This window comes from Pteropus medius, unplaced genomic scaffold (assembly GCF_902729225.1).
Source record: "Pteropus medius unplaced genomic scaffold, Ma_sr-lr_union100, whole genome shotgun sequence".
Classification (NCBI taxonomy): Eukaryota; Metazoa; Chordata; class Mammalia; order Chiroptera; family Pteropodidae; genus Pteropus; species Pteropus medius.
Genome location: NW_024349519.1, coordinates 9,739,970 through 9,766,390, shown reverse-complemented (window position 1 = coordinate 9,766,390; position 26,421 = coordinate 9,739,970). Strand labels below are relative to the sequence as shown.

Genomic DNA, 26,421 nt, shown 5'->3' with positions numbered 1-26,421 from the left:
TTTGTTTTCCCTTCACTAGATTTTCATATTTCAGAGCTACCTTTATAATTTCTCAATGAGTAGTTTCTCGTTTGTGGTTGGATGACTCAAGGAAAGTCTAGTTATTCTTTTACCTTCCCATAGTTAAAGTTTATTGTCCTTCCCTATAAGCATTAGATTTGTGATTTAAGGTGACACCATTATATTTACACTATTGTGTTGTGTTAAATGAGACTGTTCATTTGAAATATGGGAGATAAGCAGACACAACTAAGAATTAAATGTATAACTGAAAGGCTTAGCATTGTGGTCCTGGGTCATCCACTAATTTGCTCGGTGACAGAGCAAATCACTTGAATGATGTGCTTTGTTTTTCACCTGTTTAATAGAGGAGAGTAACCTGGTTAAATATTTGGTAGGGAAAGATTTGGAACACACAAACAAAAATGCTGCCCCTCCTCCCCAGTACACAGTATTTGATTTGTTCAGCTTGGACTGCTGGTATGGTGCCTCATGCGTAGCAGGCACTCAAAATATTTGTTGGTTGATATCAGTGTAGAAAAGAAATCTATTTTTTTCTGTGGTGTTAGGAGATGTTGAAGGTATGTTTTCATTGTTAGTTTTTATGAGAGTGTGAAAAAAAAGAAACATTAAGCGGGAAGGGACATACTACAAGACCATGAACTGTTCAGAAAAAGTTGGAAGTGAATGCCTGCCAGATCTGCTCCCCAAAATTCAGGTGCCTCAAATTGTAACCTTGGCCCCTTTTTGCCCTCACATGCTCATTCACTTTGGTTGACTCATTCATTCAGAACCAATTTATTGAGCATCTAGTAGGTGCCAAGCTCTGGTATAAGCATGATGGTGGATAAGATGAATTCAGGTTCATGCCATCAAGCAGATCACAATGCTATATGATGTTAGAGATATTATGATGAATGTGTGTAGAAGGTATAGTGGGAACACATATAAGGGAGCCATTATCTCTGAGCAGATGGAGCAGAGTCATACGGGCTCAAAGAAACAGGGGTACTTGAGCTTGGTCTTGAAATATGAATATACACTGATTGAGGGGAAGGGAAAAGAAGGAAATGAAGGGAATTGAAAGGAAGGGTGTGACACTAGGGGCATGGGAGCAGCTTGATCACTAGTTTTTCCTGGCATCCCTCCCACTTATCCTCTCCTATAATTCAGAAGAATTATATATTTATCTGTGGATGTTTTGATGCTTGTATCAATAAATACTTAAATACATCATTATTGGACAGGTTGTGGCATCTTACATAAATGCTATATATGATGATATGTTTTAGGCATAAGTAGTAAAACTATATGTTTGTAGAGCAGCATAAAATGCAAAGATGTTAGGACTGGCTTAAAAATCCCACATATCTACCTGTAATTCTCATTATCATGGGTTACAATATAAATTAGAGTATTACATTAATTTGTGATTCTCTGATTTTAAAATTATATAAAGATATTACCATTGGTGTTTTAGTTTCTTTTGGTATTTGCGTTATTCCTTAGAAGAATGTGTTCCCCGCCCCCTCCCCGCCTGCCCAACATATGCATTTGGAGAAAGTTACTGATTACAAGGTCATGCTGATGTTATAAAGATAACAATAACAGGGTTTCTTACCTTCCTGAACTACATTCTTTTGGACATCCTTCTTCACAAACAAGCCAGTTTGCTGGAAAATAGAGTTTCCTGGACATTCCTATCTTATGTGCACTTACATATTTTGGAGGAAGCTGTGTGAATGTGGGCACTTTGAATAGTTGTTGATGATCACCAAAGTTTTGATTGATTAAAAAGCATGCTGACTTTAAAGTTCTTTTAGTTTTTTTCTTCTTTATATTTTCCCTTCTTAAGTCTGTCCTGAAATAACACTTTTGGGAAGTTCCTATTGCACTATTTTTTCTTCATGATTTGGAGAGCAGTTTTATAGGAAAAGGGTTTATATCTGTGCCTGTGGTACATGGTAATTCTTGTGGAATTCAGAGTGTCAATATGTACCAGATATTATTCAGATCTCTCTCTCTCTCTCTTTTTTTTTTTTTGCAATGAATCTAGACATTCCTGTTGCACTCATGGGTGGGCAGATAACTTTACTCCAAAGTAAATAAATGCATCCACTTGTCTAAGAATGTAATTTTGATGAAACAAGTGAGAAGTACTAAAGAAGTTATCAGTACAAATAAAGGTATATCAGTTCGTGAGGTATAGTCACACTGTAAAGTAATAAAACTGGCTGGATTGGTTAGATGTACTATTCTTTGGAGGTTGATTTCTGAACCAAAAAGAGAGCTTCAGTGAGCACATGGTAGGTGAATAATTTTATTTGAGCATTCTCCTTGCTTTCCATTCTAGTTCATTTTTGTCCTATGGAACCATGTGACTCTTAATAACCAAAAGTGATTTAACACCTTGTGGTAAAGCATGCACTAATTAAACAATTTTATTTAACTTTTTAGTATGGAAAATTTTATTTATGCAAAGTAAAGAAGAATATGATCTCCAGCTCCATCACTATGACAATTATTAACATATGGCCCAATAATGTTAAGTTATAAAGATTTTTAAAAGACCCTTTGAATACTTTTAATGAAATGGGACTTATTTATAACTTTTAGCCTGCTATGTTCTCAGAATGAAAATAATTTATCTTTAAATCAATTATTCATGTGTGAACCTTGTCTATCACATGACAAATGAGAAATTTCTCTTGGATTCCAGTTCATCATCGCCTTAGATATTCTTTATTTTCTTTCACCCTTTGTTTCGTGAAATCATTAGGATTACTTTCTGGAAAAAACCTTCCCATAGATCTAACCAACAGTAAGTAAAACAAAAACTTTATTGCACTGATCATTTTAGTTACCTGAATGAATTAAAAGAGTTCAAGGCCATCCGCAGAAAACTTTTTTCCTCCTTTTTTTATTGTGGTAAAATACACATAACAAATGTTACTGTCTTTACCATTTTTAAGTGTACAGTTTTGTGGTATTAAATACAGTCACATTGTTGTACTATCATCAGAACCATCCATCCCCATAACTCTTTTCATCTTGCGAAACTGAAACTATATCCATTAAACAGTAATTCCCCGTTTTCCCCTTCCCCAACCCTTTGGCAATCACCAATATACTTTCTGTCTCTATGATTTTGACTACTCTTAAGTACCTCATATAAGTGGAATCATACAGTATTTTTTTTTTTTTTTTTTTGTGACTGGCTTATTTCACTTAGCATAATGTCTTCAAATTTCATCCATGTCGTGGCATATTGCAGAATTTTCTCTTTAAGTTTAAATAATATTCCACTGCATGTATGTATCATTTTGCTTATTCATCAGTGGACACTTGAGTTGCTTCCATGTTTTAGCTATTGTGAATAATGCTGCCAAGAACATGGTTTACAAATATCTCTTCAAGACCCTGCTTTTGTGTTTATTCCCAGAAATGGAATTGCTGGATCATATGGTCGTTTTTAAAACTTTTTAAGGAACCACCATGCTGTTTAATACGGTGGCTGTACCATTTCACATTCCCACTAAATGTGTGCAAGGGTTCCAATTTCTTCAGATCCTCTCTAACACTCGTTTTCTGTCTTTTTGACTATAGTCATCTCAATGGTTGTGAGGTGCAGTCTCACTGTAGTTTTGATTTACACTTCCTTGATGATTAGCGATGTTCAGCATTTTTTTGTGTGCTCATTGGCCATTCTTATATTTTCTTTGAAGAAGTGTCTATTCAAGCCCTTTGCCTTTTTTTGAATTAGGTAATTTTTATTGTTATTTTAGGAGTTCTCTATATTTTCTGGGTATTAATTCCTTATCAGATTTGCAAATATTTTCTCCCATTATGTGAGTAGCATTTTTACTCTTTTGATAGTGTCTTTCGATGCACAAAAAATTTAAAATTCCATGACGTTCAATTTGTCTTTTTCTTTTGTTACCTGTGCCTTTTGTGTCTTATCCAAAAAATTATTGCCAAATGCAGTGTCATGAATCTTTTGTCCTATGTTTTATTCTAAGAGTTTTATTGTTTTTAGGTCTTTCATTTAGGTTCTTGATCTATTTCTAATTAATTTTTGCATATGGTGTTGGGTAAAGGTCCAACTTCATTCTTTTGCATGTGAATATCCAGTTTTCCCAGCATCATTGATTAAAGACTATCCCTTTCCTATTGAATTGGCACCCTTGTCAAACATCATTTGATCACATACATAACGGTTAATTTCTGAGCTCTCTATTCTGTTCCATTGGTCTATATGTCTCTCTTTACGCCTGTACCACATTGTTTTGATTACTGTAGCTTTGCAGTAAGTTTTGACATCAGTACATGTGAGTTGTCCAGTTTTATTCTTTTTCAAGATAAAAGGCATCAAAATTGGAAAGGAAGAAGTGAAATTATCTGTTTGCAGATGATATGAACTTCTCTGTAGAAAAGATTCCACATACAAAAAAAAAATGAATTCAGCAAAGTTCAATACAAAGTCCACATATAAAACTCTATACACAGTGAACAAACTGAAAAGGAAATTATGAAAACAATTCCATTTACAATAGCATCAAAAAGAATAAAATACTTAGGAATTAACTTAACCAAGAAGGTGAAAGACTTGTACAATGAAAACCCCAAAACATTGCTGAAAGTTAAAAAAAATAAATAAAAGGAAACATATCCTAATGTTCTTGAATTGAAAAACTTAAATGTTAAAATGTCAATGCTTCCCAAAGCAATCTACAGATTCAGTGCAATCCCTATCAAAATTCCAATGACACTTGGGTCTTTTTAGAGACAATTTCTGTTGATTTTTTTGTTTGTTTATTCGAATGGGTTATACTTTCTTATTTATTTGTATGCCTTGTGATTTTGTTGTCATTGTTGAACACTGGACATCTGAACACTGGACATCTAATAACTGATAACTCAAAAAATCAAATTCTTCACTTTCCCAGAATTTTTTTTATGTGTTTTATGATTGCTTTGTTATTGCCTTTTGTTGTTGTTGTTGTCAGAGGCTGTCACTGTGCTGAGGATCAGTGTGAGGTGTAAACTTAATGTCTTCTCAGGTCATTTCTGAGTCTTTCTGTGGCCAGAGGCCTGGTCAGTTTCTAATTTGCCTGTATGTGTATTAGTTTTTCAGTGTCCTAGTCTTTAATGTCTGGCTCTTGAAAGGTAAAAAAAAGTGAAAAATAAAATGGGAAAAGAGGGCTCCGACTCCTTAAATTTCCTGGAATCACTTTAGCTGGTGGGGGAGGGCAATATGGAAAGGTATAACAACAATGGCTGCCTACCTTTTTGTCTGCCCCTCTGTGATTAGAAGCAGCAATCAGCAATGAAAGCACAGTTCTCTATTGTTTGGAGAACAGTGTCCTTTTTGCCCACCCTGATTCCCATAAGCTGTGTGCAGCTGCTCCAGAAACATGTGCGCAGCTGCCTGCCAAGTGTCTGGGGGTGGGGAATGGGTTACTGGGACTGTACTAAGAGCTGAAATTGACCTGTATTAACCACAGTTTACCATCCTAGTCTTACTCTGGAAGTTGCAAGCCTTCACCAGACTCCAGAGTTCCAAAAATAGTTACATCAGACAGATTCTGCCAATGCAATTGTTGTCTAGGTGGGGGAGACAGATTCCTGGTGCTTCCTACTCTGCCATATTTCTAGAATCCTCTTCACAGAGAACTTTTTGAGGAGCACAACATCTTCCCACTATAGTACAGATTGGGTACTGTGGTACAAGTACTTAATTCTATTTTACTTCCTTTAAAATGTGCTGTTCTCCCCTCTCTGATCAGTTCATTCTAGAGTCTGGTCTTTTAGATCATATTACTTATTTGCCAATTGTCTGTTAGGGTTGGATGATCACAGAAGACTTCGTGAAATGAATACCCTCTAATGATATTTTAGCTTAATTTTAAGGATTGGTAAAATTTAGAATGGGAAAGGTGGGATGGGAGTTGGGAAGAATATATTCCAGATCTCTGGAAAGTATAGAACTATATCCAATTATAATAAAATAGATGTCTTCTTCTATGCCAAACTCTGTTAGATCTTTTAAAATATTGTTTATAATTCAATAATAACCTTAAGAGGTAGATACTGTCATCTGCATTTTCTATATAATACTAGTCTCTCGGGATTCTTTTTTTTTTTTTTATTGACATGTCATCTTGTTTAGTGTTGGTCCTAGATAAGTGTCCTACTTTGGCTTATAAATCATATCTTAATCCTACAGAGAAACAAAGTGGTGTTCAGACTTAATAAACCTGCTCAGTTTTCTTGGAAAGAGCCCGATTTGAGCTCATTTTTTTCAAATTATTACAAGTAATATTTTCCAAAAGCTGTCTTGGGTAGAATACTCAGGATGGGGAGGATAGTGGGGGAGTAATTAGCCCTAGACCAACCAATGCCTTGGACCTGCCTAACAAGTCATAAAAGCAAGACCTGAAAGGCACAAACCATTCCAAGTAATTTCTAACTGCATCTTGGGAAAAAAAATCAAGAATATTTATAGAAATACAAAAATAGTCAACATTCAGCAAAGTGAAATTTACATCTGACATCCAATCAAAGTTTACTAGGCATGCAAGGGAACAGGAAAACACAACCCTTAATGAGAAGAATTATCAATCGAAACCAACCCAGAACTAACAAAGATTTTAGAATTATCAGAGAAGGTCATTAAAACAGGTTATTATAACTGTATCACATGTTGATAAAAAATTAAATATAGATATGGGAGATGTAAAAAAAAAAAAAAAAAAGACCCAAATAGAACTAAAGTTGGAAACTACAGTATCTGAGATGAAAAATACACCAAATGGAATTAATGGCAGATTAGACATCATAGAAAAAAGATTACTGAAATTATAGGCATGATAGAAATGATCTAAAATGAATTCCTGGGAAGCAGGGAGAATGAGGGGAAAACATGAAAAGAGAATAAGTGAGCTGTGGACAATGTTAGGCAGCCTGATAACTGCACTTGTAATCCCTGAAGCATAGAAGAAAGGGATGGGGGACAGGAAAGAAATCGAAGGAATAGCCAGAAAAAAATTACAAATTTGATGAAAACAGTAAATCCATATATCCAAGAAGCTCGGTAAATCTGAAGCACAAAAAATACTAAGACAATTACACAGAGCAGTCACGATCACATTGCTCAAAACCAGTGATAAAAATCATAAAAATTTAAAAAAATGAAACTAAAAATTTTAAAAATCATCAGAATAGCCAGAGAAAAAGAGATTAATAACAATTAGAGGAATAAAGATAAGGATGTTTGGCAGCTGATTTCTCCTCTGAACCAAAGCAATTGAGAAAAGAGCAACATCTTCAAAGTACTCAAAGAAACTATAAACCTAGAATTTTATACTCACTAAAAATGTTTTCTTTCTTTTTCTTTTTCTTTTTTTTTAAATTTAGTTGTATTTATTTTTCTTATACTGAATCAGAGTAGTAAAAACCAATACCAACTCCAGGTAAAATGGCTCGATCAGATTGATTTGGCTGCATACTTTCTGAACACATAGCGTTCTAAATTAAAAATAAGCACACATATGTCCTATTACAAAATGTAGAGGTAGATTTTTTTAAAAGTTCAAGTACTAGCACATAAATGATGTAGTGTGTTAGGGAAATAGTCAATTGCCCATTTTCCTAATTAAATTTATATACAATTTCCTTTTTTTTAACAACTTTTTTTTCATAAAAGTACTTTCAGAAGTTACTTTTTAATTATGTCATGAGGATACAACCGGTAATTAGCAACACTTCTCTGTCTCCAAATCATCTTCTACAGAGAGCTTTTCTACTTTGCTGAGGAATATCCCTTCCAGCACATTGTTCTGTGTGCTTCTCGTACAGAGTATAATCAGTGAAAAAGGGATGACATTTCACATCCTAAGTACTATGGTGAAACACTAAGAATTATTTAGGTTTAATAGAGTTGCAAATAGGTTTTGATGACATATTTAAGAACATGTATTTTATCAGGAAAAAGATACCTTGAAAGAAAAGTCTCTGAAATTATTTAATTTCCATTTTTAATATGCCTTTTCTATGGCAAAACTATTGGATGAAAGGTTGAAATTTATTCCATTGATGTAGGACTAAAAAGACTAGATATCCTGGCAGTTGTTTTGTAATAAGAAAAACAGTATAAATAGCACCTTATCATGATTCTGCAGGGGTTTTAACACTTACAATAATAGGAAATAGCCTTTAAAAAGTTGTTCTTACTTAGATTTCTAGCTTTAGTGTTCTTTAACAAAGACCATATTTTGTGGCCTTAAAAACTAACAAAAACATTACATCTGGCCTTAAGTATTAGTACTAACACATAGTCAGGGTCCATATTTAATTTTGGAAAAATATATGTTATCTTTATTAATAAATGTTTCAACTAATTTCACTAAAAAAAATCTAATATTTTCTGATGCCACAAGCTTACTAGGAAATTACTTCTAAAAATTTATGATATAATCATTGAAGTTTTAACTATTTTAAAAAAAGAGGGGTATCTTTTTCTTTTATGTTAAATAACCTGAAAATGAGTCTATAAAATATTTTTTAAAAATGCATTAACACTGCTCAGTTTTGTTATGAACCCCCCACCCCCTTCGGCCCCCGGCTTCTTTTCTGTTAGAAAGAATGGACAACTCTTTTTGCAATTAATGCTAACAAAATGAAATAGTGCTCCCTTCAGTTTAGTAGCAGCGTAAACATCACCCCATCTCTCTCAGAGCACTTAGAGAGAAGCAATCAGAACAACATAAACTATGGATCCTTCAGGAAAAAGAAATCACTTCATTGTGTTGGAAGCAACAAGCTGGCCTATGCTCAGTGTCAGCGTGGACAGGGCAACACCATCTCCATCCTTTATCCTTCGTAAAGTGCACCAAAGCCTTTTCTTCTATGACAGTCTTTTTATAAAAAGGTTGTAGTAGAAAATTGTTTTGTTCTTTTGGGGTACCTCCCATATCTCCTGGTTGTCTTGCTTTTGGAGAACTATAACTTGTCTATGTCCATTTCACAACTAGTATCCTTTCCACTATATTCCATAGCTTTACTGCTTCATCTCTGACTTTTTCACTTGACTCCTTTCCAACAAGATAAAATGTGTTCTGCCCATCTATATTCTGGTAGATTGAAAACGATATTTAAGATCCCAAATAAGCAAGCCCCCTTGGGAATTGAAAGTTTCCTCTCAGAGACGTACCTGAATTATTAATGGGGTTTTTAAAAGATATTAAATTCATAGATTATAAATAATGTCAGTTGAAAACATTAAATAGTTGAGGACTTCATTGGCAAAGCAGGCAGAGTGCATGCCAGGTGAACCCAATGTTCTCTCTCAGTCCTAAAAAGCTAATAAAAATATTTTGGGTTACATAAGAGGGATTGAGTGCATATTTCATGCCTTTTATAGCAAATAAGGTTAGGATAATATACTTAGGAATCAATTTTACTGAATTCAGAAATGTATGTTTCCACCATACATCCTCAGAGGGCATTTTTTTTTTACATATCGGTCAGAAATCTGCTTCATCCTTCAAACAGTTTCATAGACAAGACGATTTTATACACTTGAAATCTTGAAAGCAAAACTGTCAAGGCTTCAGAATTTAAAAAGCAACAGCTTACTGTGTGTGCCATCAGGTTGAAAGCTATGTTGTCCTGATTTCAGAAGTTTCAAAAAGATAAAAATACAGTTGCCACTGATTTATCAAAAACATTTGGCTGCCCTTTGTCATCAGCTACAAAATTTTAGTGCTTTATAAAATAAACATCAAATTCTAACCTGCACTTTAAAAAAATTCAACTTGCTATTTTAAAAAGTTTTGCTTAATAGATGCTCAGAATTAGTACCAAACTGGTCTCTTTCAGAAGCTCTGAAGTGTAGGGACTGTTACTAATGCTGCTGCTACCTTCCTGCTGGAAGGACAAGTTGTCTAGATGCTATGCCATAAAATGATGGAGAACAAACTACAATAGGATCATGTGTGCCTTTGTAAATACAGAGTAACAAGAATCATCAAATCTAGCGTGATTCAAAACCACATTGCATTCCATACAGCAGAATTTTACTATCCATACAATGGATTTTAAAGCTCAGGTTAAATATTTAAAGCATTTGGTATTACTGTTATCAATACAGTTTTTGAAACTATAAATCAGGTTTGATTTTGTGTACATTTCTTCGACCAAGCCACCTGTCAGAAGTTGCTGCCTATGGTCAGCTTTTTATGATACATAATCGATGTATAAATTTCAACTAACACCCATAAAGCTTAGTTGTGGGGCTGCAGAGAGAAAAATGGAGAAGCAATTCTGCATAACCCACCACAGGAATGCAGGCTTGTGTAAAATGAAAATAGAATATTTATTTATGTTTAGCTTAAGTTACTGTCAGTCAAATCCAGGCAGTGATTAAACTGGCCACAAGGGAAGGAGGGAACCTGAGTCATGGAGGCAGAAAGTGGTACATGTGCAGACTTGCTCAGCTCCATCCATTTTTCCAAGAGGCCCAGGAAATGTCAGGTAAAAGCTGCACACAAATTACAATGGTATTGATTACAGCCAGGTTAGAAAAGGCTCACTTTTGTTCAGAGCAGACTCTACATCATTGAAGAAGGGGATCAGATCTTCAGATTCCAAAGTTCCTAGGTCAACATTTGTTCCTGGCTCAGGGTACTTGGTGCCATTTGCTGCTGGTATTGGTGATTCATCGTGAGATTTGGCCAAGACACGGCCGTGGAACTCTGGGGTTCGGGTGTGGAAGTGGCAGAAGAGTGGAGGTTCATATGATTCAGGGGCTGATTCAATGACTTCCTAGGGTCTTGCCATGTTATATTTTTCTACGTGACTGAGGAAATACCTCTGGCCAGTGGCCATGAAGGTCATCTCCCAGCCTAGGTGCAGCGGCAGCTCATCGGTGTCATGGTAAGACTGCTGGTGGCGGTGTGCGCGCTGCTGCACGGGGCTGCCCACAGCGCCCGCACCAGTATCCAGCTGCAGGACACCGGTGACGAGTGTGAGCAGACGTGCTGGGCCCCAGGCGGCCATTGGACGTGTTGGTGCTCGACTGGCGCAAGCACAAACAGGAGTCATGCTCCTTGGAGAATGTTTTGGACAGGCTCTTCTTCCGCCATGAGCCAGGCTTGAGCTTCCAGGTCTGTGACTAGGTCCTGCGTGGCATTGGTCACTTGCCGTCCAGGTGGCGGGGGTGGGAGCTGAATGGGCGCTGAGGCCAGAGTCATCTGGGCGCGCAGCGAAGCCGAATCCAGATGTGCGGCATCTGGGCTTGCGGTGGCTGCCGTGGAGCCTGAGTCGCTCTGGCGCATCCCAAGCTTTCAGGGCTGGAGACCAGCCCAGCTGGCAAATCCCGACCCAGCTGGGTACCTGGCAGCCCGGGGGCTTGCTTCTCATATTCCCTGAACTGGTTTCAGGTGTTAGGGCTCCAGGAGGAGGAGGTGGACAAGAAGCAGACAGTCTGGCCACCGCAGCTCCTGGACTGTTTTGAAAGTATCTTTCAAAAATAAAAATTGAGATAACGGGGGGCTCAGGGGATGGGCAGAAAAAAGGAAGAGGATTAAGAAGTACAGACTTCAAGTTATAAAATAAGTCATGGAGATTTAATGTACAGTATATGGAATAGTCAATATTGTAATAAATGTATGCTGTCAGATGCTTACTAGACTTACTGAGATCACTTCATAAGGTATGTGTTGAATCACTGTTGTACACTTGAAACTAATATAATACTATATGTGAACTAAAATTAAAAATTGAAAAAATCTTAAGGTGAAATAAAGACATTTTAGCTGTTTTCAGATGAACAGAGCCAAAAGGATTCATCACTAAATGTATGGCCTTTCAGGCACCCTATTTGACTGGGCACCAATGATTTAATGAGCAGACCTTAGCTGGGCCAATCAAAATATCCTTCTAGGAATGTAGATTTTGGACTGAGAAAACATTAATATGTGAATTGGGTGTGTGTGAAGGAAAGACTATTCCGTGATGTGACCATTGCCTGAGCATTGCTGGACCTGCCAGCTAGATACAGGGCAGAACAGAGATTGCTTTCCCTGAATCAGGTGTCCCCAACCCCCAGGCTGAGGACTGGTCCCAGTCCTTGGCCTGTTAGGAACCCAAGGTGAACCAGCGAAGCTTCATTTGTATTTGCAGCTGCTCCTCAGCGCTAGTTTCACTCTCAGCTCCACCTCAGATCATCAGGCACTAGATTCTCAGGAGCACTGGTCCCTGGTGCCAAAAGGGTTGGGGACCTCTGTCCTAAATCCCCTCAGAGACTGTCTGACCCCTCCCTTATGCCTACAGTGTGCTGGTTTGTGCTGGTTCTTCTTGGAACAGGCTGTTGCCTTGCCCTAGGCAAGCGTGATAGTCCGGTTTCTCCTTATCTGGGGCAGGTCAAGGCCCAGTACTCCTATGGTACCGCCCTACCCTACATAACCTCGTAGAGCCTGCAGAGGATATCCATGGTGTCTTTCTGCAGCCCAGGACACACTGTATGTAAGTTTCCTTAATATACTCAGTGTAATGATAGAGTTGTCAACCCCTCCTCTGGTCTCTCTGCCCCAGGAAATTTTCCCGGTAGTGTGGTAGGCCATGGAGACTGAATAACAAAAAATTATGAGAAAAAGATTAGTCCATGAGACAGAGGCCAGAAGCAGACGCTCTCTTGGTTTCCCATGGTCTTCCGATTTCCGGTTCTCTTATTTTCTGAGACTGAGATGCAGCCCTGCATTTGGATTCTGTGAGAAACCATTCCACCTTTAGAATAAATTTCTCTCTTTTTCATCTACCCCTACTGTTCTTGAGTACTTCTCACACATACATACACAAAAAAATCCAAATTTTCTTCCTTGTTTATTTTCATGTAAATAATTATGCTGAGGTTGTCACATCTAGACATAAGAACAAAGAATAAAAGTAAATTGTGAAGACTTAGCATTTCTAGGCCTATTCATGTTTTCTTGGTGAACTTTAAGACCTTGGGTTTCTGTTGAGTCATGGAGGAAAAAGATTTGATAGCTTTTAAGGTTAGTTCCCTTTCTCATCATCTAGTGTGCCTAGGCAGCCAGAAATTGAAGAAATGAGGTTTTGGAGTCCAGAAAAAAATAAGGTTTTATAAATGTACTATTTGCTTTTCAAGCGTTCTCCACAAGATACTCTTATATGTTCTGGTCGTTATTAGATATGTTAAACAAAATTTTTAACTTCCATGGCTGAAAGTCTTTTAAAAGGAAGAGTTTGTGGGCCATTGCTAGCAAGAAAAAAACCAGGTCTGGGGGAATGAAATCGAAACCACCAGCAGCAGTGCCAGGTGGAAAAGGCAAAATGTCCACCATCCTGGAGTTGGTGACTGTTCTTGGTACATCAGGTAGGGACTAGAAAGATGCAAGTTGTTTTGAAAGAATTTACACTGGCCATAGATCAAAGGGGGAGGGAGGAGGTAAAGCACAGCTAGTGCTGGGATAGGTGCAGAGTCAGGGTAGGTGCAGAGTCTGTAAGGAAGAAGTGTTTATTCATTTGGATTGGTGTGGGCAACTGTTTGGAAAGTTAATGTGTAAACTAGAAGTGGAGGCTCCTAGGATTTGATGATACCTGGCTATTCTTTTACATAATTGTGGAAGTTAATTCAAAGTTCAAACATACACTCAGGAATGTGAACAGTCTTGTTAGCTAGCCCCTAGCTACTACTAAAGGCTAACCACTCTTCTCACTCGCCAGCCTACTGTAATTTAATTTAGAACACCTCACAATTTTTCACTTGTCAAAACCCTTGATTTTGCCTTTTCATTAATCATTAGTCTTTTATAAGCCTTAAAATTTTTTTTAAAGCACTAATGTTTATAGAACAGTATCAACGTGATAGATTCCAGCTTCTGAGTCCATATCAAATGATTGTTTTAAGCAATTTTTTATTTCTATTTGTATCTCTAGTGGTTTCATTTTACTTTCTTTTATTTATTTCAACAGGATAATAGAATGCTTTTGACCAAGTATTTTGCTGGTAAATAAATTGACTAGACTCCAATTTAGAATCTCAGAAAATTCTCTTTTAATAGTTGCTCTTTAAAAAATCCTCAATGTCCCTGTTTCTAACAATGTATCTTGTGATTCTTTGTATTTTTCTTCCTTTCTGGGTGAAGTGACAGAGCATTAAAGTCTTTTATGAAGGTTTTGGTGATCTAAATACTGTTTGGGGAGCTTTGACCTACTTAGAATGGTCCTTTGTGCTAGAGAGCATGTTTATCCCCCGGGAAAACTGCTACAGCATTGCTCCGTGTGAATGCATTAAAACTTCCCACTTGCCAGATCTTTTATTACACCAACACAATGAAGCAGCATGCAGCCAAAAAGAAGTGAGGAAGGTTGCATTGTATTTGACTTCCTTGAATTAAGTTTTATTCATCTTAGTGTTTTCTACAGATTCTTTAACAATAATATTGTGAACAAGGATTTTCCAGCTACAGTTGCTTGCCATGTGTGTTCATTCTCAATAATGTTTGCTGGGTTGGGAGACACCTTTATGTTTCATACTTAAACACCATTTTGTTTAATAGGACATACTTACAGATACAATTTTACTTTATACTTAGAGCTTTTTTAGGCATATGGCTCTAGTATAGCACTGTAGTCCTTTTAGATATTTAAAGATTAAACTATAAGGATACTCATATTTACACTTACAGTATACATTTTTTAAACGTTCACATTTATTAATCTTCCATTTTTTGTGATTGACAGCAGAATATGTCATTTGCTCCATCTCTTCAGAGTTGGATGATTGGCAGTGGACTTTTCACCTATTTCAATTTTTAAAATGCAAGTAGATATTATTTAAAATGCAACTAGAAATTAGAAAAAGAGTCACTTAAAATAATAAAATAAGCAGGGCATGTGCTGTTTGGTCATTATCAAGACTAATTTGAGAATATAGGATCTTAAAACTAGACATTGTGATAAATATAGAGGTGTTTTTGTGTACCTTCTGCCTCTAGGAGGCAGCATGATCTAGTTAAAAATCTCTGGATTCTGAATAAGGAAACTTGGTCCTTTGTCATTTTAAGGACTTGCCTGCATGAAAATATTTGCCCTCTGAGTCATAACATTACACTGGAAATGAATAAAATAACAGCTGATAGTCACAGAATCCTAGAAACAGAGATTTTGTGATTGTGTTATTCTCTTTGTATTTAAAAAGGAAAAGTAATTATTGTGATTGCCATAGCAGTAGCCTAACAATTACAAAAGTAGAAGAATTTTAAAAGGGTGGGTATTGTCTAATTTGCAGACCACTGTTTTTTTTTGTGTAAATGTTCTCAGACCTTTATTGTCCTTAACAGTGAGTTTGGGTCTCTTATTTTTAGCTGGCGTTTTTACTAAAATAATATGTTAAGTTTGTTTAAATATAATTTGAATAAAATCATTAGCAATGTTATAGCTCTCCTATAGCTATTATTAAAAACTATCTAAAATTGCTTGAGATTCAGGAAATAGATATGCCATTTTTTCACTGTAATTGGATACTTTTGGATGTGATCAAAATGTTCTCATACCTGTGACTGTTGCTGGCTTCAGGAGTATAGGGACTGTGAATGTATTTTAAGGGGACAGTGGTTGAGCAGTCATCTTTTAGTCTGTTTTCCTTCCTTTTCCTGTTTTTATGGCACCTGAATAACTGCTATTTAGTGACTTGGAGAGAGTATTATAGTAAAAGGATAATGTCCCTTGGTTCTTTTGGAATTGGCACTTTTAGGATAATTTATTCTGCTCAGCACTCAAAGATAGGTTCAGAAGGGAAAGGAACTGGTGAGGAGATTTGTGTATAAACTTATTTATGAGATTGATATTGTTGTTATTGTCATTAATTTAATCTTGGATCCGTTTCAACCAAAACCTCTTAAAGTTCAGGTCATGCTCTTTACCCATGAATGCACTTAATATAGAAAGATTTAACTAAAGTAGTCAAAAGTTAATCTGAAAGAATTAATGAACATTAAGAAAACTTAGGGCAGCCCTATAATCTAAAGAAGTCCAGGAGTTCTTTATGCACAAAGGGATGGATTATTTAAAATGGGAGTCCCTGTGAACAAATAATCTGGCGTTTTCTTCCTTGAACGGTCTGAGACTTCCTCCTTCCCTTTGTATTAGAGTCACAAAGGTCTTCAGTCAGCTAGTGAGCTGGGCTTATTTTGCTTTTTTTTTTTTAAATAAGTGTTCATTTAAATGTTTGTTGTTTTTTCATTGACAGGATGATATTTGGGACAAAATGGAAATGGGAGAACATGAACTGGTATAACCTGTTCTGAGTTCTGTAATGGGCAGTTGTGTACTTGATGAAGGAGTCAAATTATTTGGAAACTTTCAGATTTAAAAAAGCAAAACAGGGCCTCTGTTTTCCATTTTTTATATATTCTATATTTTGTCATTACCAAGTTACTTATAGGTAAACATAATTTTGACCAAGAAAAATGGTATTGTTTTAAAAAGTATTCTATTTCAATATTGTTTATTGTTTTTATTTTAAAGTAGAAAACAGAGGTAATGAAAGAGAATCATTGAGACATTTTACATTTCAGTCAGTGTGTTTGTGATTATTTTTCCCCATTAACTTAATTCAGGACTTACACCTGAAATAATGCTTAAAGATACCATGATCTTAAGATGGAGAATTGTAGGACCTGGATTACTTTTCTTGCTACTTAGAACTTGCCTCACTTTGGAACTAGTCTAGCCAATGCATGCCACAAGTATACATCACAAATATACTACAATGTCTATAGAGTGTGGAGGGAAATTTCTAATATCTAATTGCTAGCCTCTTTTGCAGGAAAAGGTGGCCTGTGCTTGGTTTGTCAAATTAATATGGAATAATATGTGCTGTTACAGCATTCTGTGAGCTTCAAGGATGTCTTCAGTGGACCCAGTCTTTAAAAGTTGTATTTTATGGGTCTGTGTTTATGCGAATGTATGTATATGTATGCTGGGCTATTGCATTAAAAATTGTCAGCATATTCACTATTAAAAATATTACATTGTTATTTGTGCCCAGAACAGCATGAAGTACATTCAAATCAAATGCAAATTTCAATGGAATCCAAAGAGTCTTAGAGCTGAAAGGGAGCTTGCAGAGTGTCTACTGTTTTGGTCTTTTAGCTCTGCTCCCAGGGGCTGCAATTAAATGATTAATAATTAAATTAAATAATGACAGGATTGCTTTCCTTTCTGTTAATAAGATAATGAATAAAATTTCCTCATTTAAAATTTTTTCACTCAATTTTTTTTTTTAACTTTTATCACTTCTTGCCATTTGTCTGCTTGTGAGTTCTAACTGAATTCAAAGTAAAATTTGTACAGGTATAAATGAATGCCAAGTAACAGAAAAACAAATGGTCCATTTTTGTGTGGCCTTGTATGCTCGTGGCTGTGATTTTTTAATTTTCTAATAGGCATAACAGAGGTGTATTTTCTGCTCATAAGTGTCCGTTGGGTGATAGCACTGAGTTTAGTTGGTAAATCAATATTTCATTTTATCCCACAGGAACATTTCTGCAAAGAGCATCATGAATTTCAAGTGTTCCATCACTCAAACAGTTATTAGAACTAGTAATCCAGTCCAGTGTTCTTACATACCAGTGAGGCCCAGAGAAATTTAATGACTCAATTAAAGTCATCCAACAAATCAGTGGTAGGTAGGGTTAGGGCTCTAGTACATGGCTTCTAACTTTGTGTTCATTGTTCTAGATGGAACAGCAATACTTCAGAAGTGTAACTGAATTTGAAGGCGGTTTTTGTTGAGAAAGCATTCACCTATTTAGTAATATAATCCCCATTTCTATAGAAGAGAAAACAGGCTCATAGAGTTTAAGAGATTTGCCTAGAGTTTGCTAAAGTTTCTCTACTAGGTCTTGTACTGAAATTGCTGGTCTTTTCTTCATTTAACTGTCTATTGGAAGGAAGGAAATTATGAACAAGAGTGATGATACCTTTAGAAATCTCCTTAGTCACTGACTCATTAGAATTAAAAAATTTTAAAGATTTAGCCAGCAGGAAGAGCTGGGCCAGCAGATAGTTATTTGAAAGAGATTATCAGTTCGATTGGTAAATCGTAGTTCTTTGGAGATGTTTGAATATTGCTATTATAAGGATCACGAAAAATGAATTTAAGGCTCTTAAAGACACTTCTATATTTGGATTTGTCACCTTCAACAAAAATAAAGATTTAAAAAAGCAAGCATATGTGTATAAAAATATAAAAGTATACATGGATATTAGTCTAATTTATTTCAAAACTAATAGATCAATATGAGAAACTAAAAAGTTGATTATGCAGCTAACTCAATTTAAATTGTCTTATTTTTCCATAAAATATTACCTGGTTGTTATTTACCTGTCCTCTGAATTCTCAGTTTGATATTTTAAAGAGTTTTTCATTGTTAAAAGAAGAAGCCATATGGTTAAATACTAGATTTTTTACTTCCCAGTGTCTGAATACAGATGGTCAGATAGCTGCTGAGACTTATAAAGACCTAAGGGAGGGTGCAGGTTACTGGAGAGTGCTCAGTGTGTGAAAACGCACTCAGCATGGTATGTGCATTTTCCCCTGCATATTTATACATCTATAAAATTTGGAAAAGTAAATCACCTATAGAGCAAATATATTTCTTAAATAGTTAATCTTAACTTTAAAAATTTGATAGTTGTCATTAGGTGAAATAATTATTTTGCAGCCTTGTCCACCTCTTTTCAACATTCAACAATTCACCTTTGTACAAAATTCAAATTGGAAATATGATGAAATAGCAGTAGGAATATAACAATATGACAAAGTGATACCTCAGTTGCCGGGAAGACGTGACCAAGTCTTCCCAGGGCAGTTTGTAAAGTAAAAATTGACATTTGAACTGGATTTTTGAAGGAATCATAATAGGTTATCAAACAAAGAACAGAGGAGGCAAGTCTATTCTGAGTGAAGGAAATAGCACCTACATGACCGCAGAGTTTCATAGCACTTTGTATTTAAATCTCCATTAAAGTACTTTTCACGTTATACTGTAATTTTATTTCCTTGATTATTGTGCGGTGAGACTGAGCATTCAAGAGCAATTACTGCATGTTGTTTGTCTTCCCCAGTGCTTTGTATATAACAGATAGCCAATAAATGCTTGCTGAATGAATGAAGATGGGTAAGACCATGTGTGGGAAACATTTAACTGTTTGCTGGGGCTCCAGAATAAGGCATAACATGGGCATTGGTAAGAGGTGATGCTGGATATATATGAATTTGGGGCTAGACTTTTCATGCCTTAGGCTTTTTATGCCACGGTAAACCGTAAGGATTTGGATTTATCCTGTAGTGCCATTGAGGATTTCCAAAAGGGAGTCAGTAACATCAGATTTATGATTTAGAAAGGTAGCAGTTGTAAGCAGTGCTGAAGATACAGACTGGCAGAAAGAAGAAGCTGACGTTGGTGAGGAGGCCGTTTTAAGAGTTTAAGGCCAAGTGGGATGGAAGATGTGTATATATACTAGGGATATGCAAGACATCCCAGGTTGGGGGAAAATATTAGAACTTCTGTTTATTAGTTTTTAAAAGTCTTACTAACATTTATTATATGTGTCGAAAAATCATGTTACTTTTATATGTTGATGGTGACTGCCTAGTCTGAATGTCACATTATCACATGTCATATCCCATGTGGTAGATAAGGCTTCCTGAAAGGAGAGTGGCAGTTTGACAACTCAGAGAGGATGGCCGGGCTATTTTGTCCTTTGCTTTTAGTATTTTGCTAAACATTGCAGTTCCTATGTGCTTGACTTAGTGGAACATATTAAAGAACATATTGTTGAGCTTTAACTAAACTCTCGCAAAATGGTACATGAATGTATAAAAATACTCTTAGAAATCAATTTAAAAATAAGCCTAACAATGTAAGTGAACAATAAGTGAATCGTAGAGCTAACACTTCTAATAATTGAGTCACATTATAATGCAATGACTGTCTGACTAGATATGATAAGAAAATTACCCCCCAAAATAAAATCAGAATTATCACAAAAGTTCTTTGAAATCTGAATTGACATCCACTGTTCTTAAGTATGAATTTGGTTTCAGTTTTATCATGCCTTAAGATATTAACTAATACTAATTAATACTGCAAAGTCAATATTTAAAACTGTTTCATTTTATCTTCATATCATCTTATTAAAAGTTCTATTTTCATATATTTTATAATATATTAATATAGTGATGCATGTGTAGAATGGATAAATGTTCATATCCTGGGGTGCAGAGACAAAAAGTTTTAGTGGGTTATTATGATGAAAAAGATTTGAGATGAATGGTTTAAGAGAAAGATGCTAAAAAACCAAGGCAAAGAGGTTGGTTACTTGAGGATCTATTTAGATTCTACTAGGTACTGTATATTCTGTGGTTTCTTTTGTCGTTTTTGTTTTACAGCATCATGTTAACAGTAATCTTGTGAAATAGACATTGCCATTTTATAGACAGTGAAACTGAGGCTCAGAGAAATGAAATACCTTGCCCAAAATCACTATATTGAGGATTCGGTATTTCAGCCAAGAACTCTTTTAAATCCACAGTTTCTCTACATATTGTTTCTATTGAATAACTGAACATTTAAAAATGATGTTATCTGAGATAAAGAATACAAGTAACTCACTTTCTCCAGTAGATAATCAGTGAATTTTTTATGAAGTTGCATTTATAGTAACCATACCTGACACATCTAATCCATACATGATGTGTGTTATTTGTTTCTGTGTATAGGGGTCCATAACTTATTCATCATGTTCAGAGTTAATATTGTTTCTTCTAAGTTTGTGTTTGATAATAGGATATTCAGTTAAGAAAAACGATTTTTCTTTTGGGAAATGATCATATTTTAAATCAGGAGACTGTGGGAAAAACAAAACTATTCAAGCACTTAAAACCGGTGTAAATACAAAATTTACTGATTTTGGTTGTTGTTGTTGCCCTTTTCAGATAAAGATTTTCATGGTTCCTTATGATTCATGTATCTCCAGGCTTGTGACAAAAGCTTTCAAATGATTTCTTCAGTCTTAGAAGCTAACAAGATGAAGAAAAATGCCACAATGCTTAAGAAGTTTATTACCTGATGAATTTATAGTAATACTTCCGTTTTATCTGTTTCTCTTTTGATGTATTTTTACCAGGCAGTTTATTTATCTGCTGTGAATTTATGCAACTAGCAGGGTGGAATTTGGATCCATATATGTGCACAGAGCACTGAGAGATGCTGTAAAGCAAACAGAAACCTTCCTTGGGGGAATTTCAAGAATGTTTTACATTTTTAAAATGGAAGTGTTTGTATTTCTTGATCTTGGTTTATGCTCTTTGCCCTGAGAGTATTATCCTACCTTTGGTTTTTTAAAGGTCTTCACTGTGACCTTTTTAGTTTTGGATGTGGTTGGTTTTCTGCAAAATATCAGGTGGTTAATAACAAGTAAACTACATATCTGTCATAGGAAAGTTGGTGGAAAAATTATTTTTCCATTCTTGATGTGGTAGCCTTAAGTGCTTTCACAAACTTATTCCAAGTTTGCCTTTTCTGATGTGTGTTAAATACAATGGCGCATGCAAAACTTTTAAGTACTTAATAATTGCTATTATTACATTATTCTCTCCTGTGTTTGACTCTCTCCCTTTTCTAGTTCAAGGCCATTAACATTCTCTCCAGGGTTTGCTTATCTTTTAAATCGATGCCCTCGAAACCCTACCATGCACTAGCATTTGCTTTCTGCCTATTTCTTTTTCATATGTGAGGACGCTACTTGTATTTAAAACAAAACTTAATTTTTATCCAGGTAGGTTTCCAAATATTTCTAAAAATAGACAAAAGGCTGTAGGCAGTTTGTAAGTGCAAAAATGCTTGGCACTCTACTTCATTTTCCGAGGGGCCTTGCTCTCCCCACATTGTTTCAAGAAAGTGGAACCAGGATGAAAATAAGGGAGGGAGTGCGACTACCACATGCCTAGTATAGTGCTTAGCTGTTTATAAGCATTATGGAACGTATTATCCCCATTTCACATTGAAGTCTTGTGGCTCTTGCCTGGTGGCTGAGAAAGAACTTGGTTGGCTCAGGGAACGGCCCAGACCTTTCTGTCTCAAACACAAGCAGTCTGCATTGCTTTAGTGAATCCTGCTGCCACTAGGTGGCAAGACAGAGGTAAGAATTCTAGGCAGACCTATAAGATTAGGGAACTTGGTCAACCATACTTGCAGGGGTGGGAGTAGGGAGAGGGCAGCCAGGGTAATGCAGGGAAAGAGTTGGTGTCCTAGAATTTATTTTTCTGCTACTTACTTTCATTCTACCTCTGGTGATGAAGTTTTCTGGTGACAAAATTTAATTCTTAGCAGTGTCATCTTAAAGACATGAATCATAAAATCTTAGCTGTTGGGAACTTTGCTAACCTCTGCCATCAGGGAGATAAGGTACTGTGATCCCTGTTTTACAGATGCACAAATAGAGGGCCATAGAAGTTGGCTTTTGCAAGATCTCACAGCAAGTCACTAGCAGGTCTTGCTCTTGAATTCCAGTTTTGTGCCAATTAAACTATTGTTTTGAGCTCAGTCTTATTTATGGAAAAAATTAGAGACTAGACAATGTCCTAAATTCTACCTTCTGGTTATTCCTAACCCTGAATGTAGGCCATGTTCAGCCACAACCAGGCACTGCTGGTCAATAGGTGGTAATGGCCAAACGAGTCCTGTGTGTACAAGAAATGAACTTCATTATGTCATTACTTAACCTGAAAAACTGTATAGTCAGAGTGGCTGCCACATTGTGATACAGAATTGTGAGGATTAAAGGAGTAAGCCTATATGTGTGCCTGGCATATAATCTAGAACGATACCTGGAACTAAATGTTTTTCCCTCTGTACCTGCCTCCTCCCTAGTCAGTCTTTTCCTATGTTTGTCTCTTGTCTCAAAAACATATTAGTTTTCTGGGCATATTAATAATCAGTTGGAACCAAAGTGCTGAAGTGAGAGGGAACACTTTCTTTTCAAGAGTCCAGCCTTTTAAACTAAACTGTCTTTCTTTGTCGCAGCAATGGACTTTTACAAAGTAGTGTTACCATGGAAACTGAATATATAAATGCATTTCCACTTATTTTCAGAAGGAGAGCAGTCAGTAACTATGCTTTCCAATATTGGCTTTCAACCTTTTTAACTACAACTCAGTAGAACACTCTGTGTGTGTGCGTGTATGTGTGTCTGAAATAAAACTTATCCTTTCTGTGTGCTTATATACTCTGCTGTTTTCCATCAGATCTACTAATGGGATTAGACCATAGTTTGAACAATCTTCTGCCTTAGAGAAGAAGGTAATAAGAAAACATTCTTTTTTGGTTTGTTCTTCTATCTTACCTGAATGCTTTCTAGGTTGGCAACATCCAGGGCCTAATTAAAAATGAGAAGGTTGTTCTTGTTCATAACTTGGTGTTTGTGATCTTATTTGCTCCTCACAACCCATTGAGAGAATAGATGTCTTCTTAATTCAGAGACACCCACCACCACTGAAAAACAAAACCCAAGGATGCAAGAGGTTAATTAGCTTGCTGAAAGTCACATAGCTAGCAGGAGTGAAACTTCAACCCAACTGTCTTTTATTACTAAAAATCTTAATTTCCTAAACATTTTATATTATGTAATTAAAAATGTCAAGAGTACCTTTGATGTGGATTACTACAAGTTAAAATAGGAATTCATTGGGAGACAAATTAGTTTAAAAAGTATAGCACAAGAAATACATTATTGTTTGAGAATAAATAACCCATTCTTCTTGACTTTGTACTTCAGATACCTAAGAAGCCTTCATTAGAGGAACGATACCATCCCCATAAATACTTTTTTCCCTTTGTGCAGCAAACCTGGAAGTCTGTGGAAAAGGCCAGTATGCTATGGTTTGTTGTCTTTACGGTTTTTGCACTGGAAAAAAAAAGTGAAGTAAAGGTGATGTCACTGTTGGCAACACTGAAGTCTGAAAAGTTTGTGTGAGACTTTAAATGATCTTCTGACCCCCTGCCCACATTGCAGAACCATTAATCCATGTGGGCAGAGTAACTGAATGTTTTGAGTAAAGGCCCAAGGTCAGAAATAGCAAATGAAGAGGATCACACATTGTATTTGCTTCTCGAGTTTAGAATGTAGCCACATCAAGACTGTTTTGTGAGTATTCTATAAAGTGCTCCCATGAGGGAAAAATTAAGTAAAAGTTCTGCACTTACTAGTTCACATAGCCAATAAGTAGTCAACTCAACAGGTAGAAATATTCTTTAAGTTGTGATTTTTTTTTTTCAGTTCCAAGTTTCTATTAAGGTTCTGATAAATACATATTTGCATGTGACCCAGTGAAGCACGCTATGTAAATAAACACTGTATTAGTCATAGTTTCTAAGTGTTTGGCCTCATCAGCTGAAATTCTTGATTCTATGAAAGATTAAAGAAAAAGGACAAATTTGGAGTTAATAGGAAATGGGTCCTAATTGTAGTTTTATTGTTAATTTATAGTCCGAACTTGTACAAGTCACTTTACCTCTTATCTCTTTTTGCCTCTGTTCTTAATCCCTAAATTATATAATAATAGCTGTTCTACCTACAACTTCAGTTTGTGATAGGGATTAAAGCTAGAAAGGTACAGTGGCCATAGAGCAGGATACATTGTGGAAATGAGAGGCAAAGAGGAGGAGGTAAAGATGATTGAAATACTTAATTACTTTTTAAAAATGTTTACATGCAAGAAATACTTCAAAATGTTGGTTTGGTGAGAGAGAAGTAAGTGCAATATGTAAATTGTCAGGGTAGGTAAGCTATGAGTACCACCCTCATGGGAAGATGAGTAGGAGAGACTAGAAGTAGATCCTGGAGAAGAAGCACTGTCATTGATAAGTGGAGGTTAAGGGATAACCTGTGGGTGCGGCTGCATGAGAGATGGGCTGGACTGGACAGCAAGAAGATGAGATAGGATGACATGATGTGGGACGTTAGGATCAAACATAACCACAAGGTGGTACATTTATAGCAGGTTTATTTGCTTAACCAAAGGCAAATGTTGACGAAAAGGCTGAAAACTGGAATGGAGAAGTCCCTAACTGTTTAGGTTGATACTTGGTAATAATTAGTTATTTTGAGGCAGCCATGAATAATTCAGTCATTTGTAATGAGAACAATGTGTGTGATGCACCAAATCAGGGGACTTTGTACTTTCTACCACTGTCTGTTGGTTTTTCCTCCCCTCTTAACCTCTCATTTTCACAATGACCTCAGCAGGTCATTGCTGAGACTTATCTAATTATTCGATTTTTATATTTGTGGTTTTAAACTTTGAGCAGAGTATGAATTGCTTTCAGAAATCATTTATTTTCTTAGGCATCTAAGGAGTAAGGGATAATAAGCTGTGCCTAGCTATGTCTCCAGGCTTATTGATGCATCCCCACACAGCATGGCTTGGAGAGCACCATGGTAGAAAGAAAGGTTAGGTATGCCCTAATCAGGAGAGGCCATTTGTCCCTCATTGAATGACTCTTTCTTCGTGGATAGTAAACTGCTAGTAGCCAGGCTATGACTACCCAAGGGGACTCCCTGTATTAATTAGGATTCTCCAGAGAAACAGAACCATAGGGTGCTGGTGTGTATGTATGTGTGTGCGCACTTACACATATGTGTATGCACACAAGTATATTACAGGGAATTGGCTCATGTATTTAAGGTGGCTGGCAAGTCTGGATGTGCAGTGTGGACCGGCAGGTTCAAGACCCAGGGAGCCCATGGTACACATTGAAGTCCAAAGGCAGTCTGCTGGAAAATTTTCTCTTGCTTAGGGAGGCCTATCTTTTTGTTTTATTCAGCTTGTCAGCTGATTGAATGAGGCCTACTCACATTATGGAGAACAATCTGTTTAACTCAAAGTTCACCAATTTAAATGTTAATCTCATCCAAAAACACCTTCCAGCTGATACACAGAATTAACCATCACAGCCCCCCATGGGATGTGCTGCAGGTAAGGTTTCTTAGAGAACTTCAGCCCTCACTACCCCATGGGTGGTGAATCTACAACGACCTCAGAATTTCTCTCAAACGCCAACATTTTTAGCTAAATGTAAGTAGGTAGAAATCCTATAACCTGTTTGAATCAAATTAATGGATAAGAAAGCACTTTGAAAATTGTGAAGTAGTTTACAAATGCAAGGAATTTGGGGAAGTGATGAGTGAAGAGGGAGTGGGTAGGGTTTAGTATAATTGGGTGTATTGCCACCTGTCATGAGGATTGTAGTTTGACAAGACAACAGTAAACCCTTCTTTTTGTGACCAGACTTCACATGACCATGCACAGTGCAGTAGGGGCCTTCCCAG

General features: G+C 36.3%; 1 protein-coding gene and 1 pseudogene across 1 annotated transcript in view; one reads left to right on the top strand and one right to left on the bottom strand.

Moving 5' to 3' along the window:
• FGD4 (FYVE, RhoGEF and PH domain containing 4) overlaps positions 1 to 26,421 on the top strand; it is a 169,196-nt gene that overhangs the window by 23,995 nt on the left and 118,780 nt on the right. The window lies entirely within an intron of this gene.
• Positions 10,575 to 11,449, bottom strand: LOC120618293 (WW domain-containing transcription regulator protein 1-like; annotated as a pseudogene).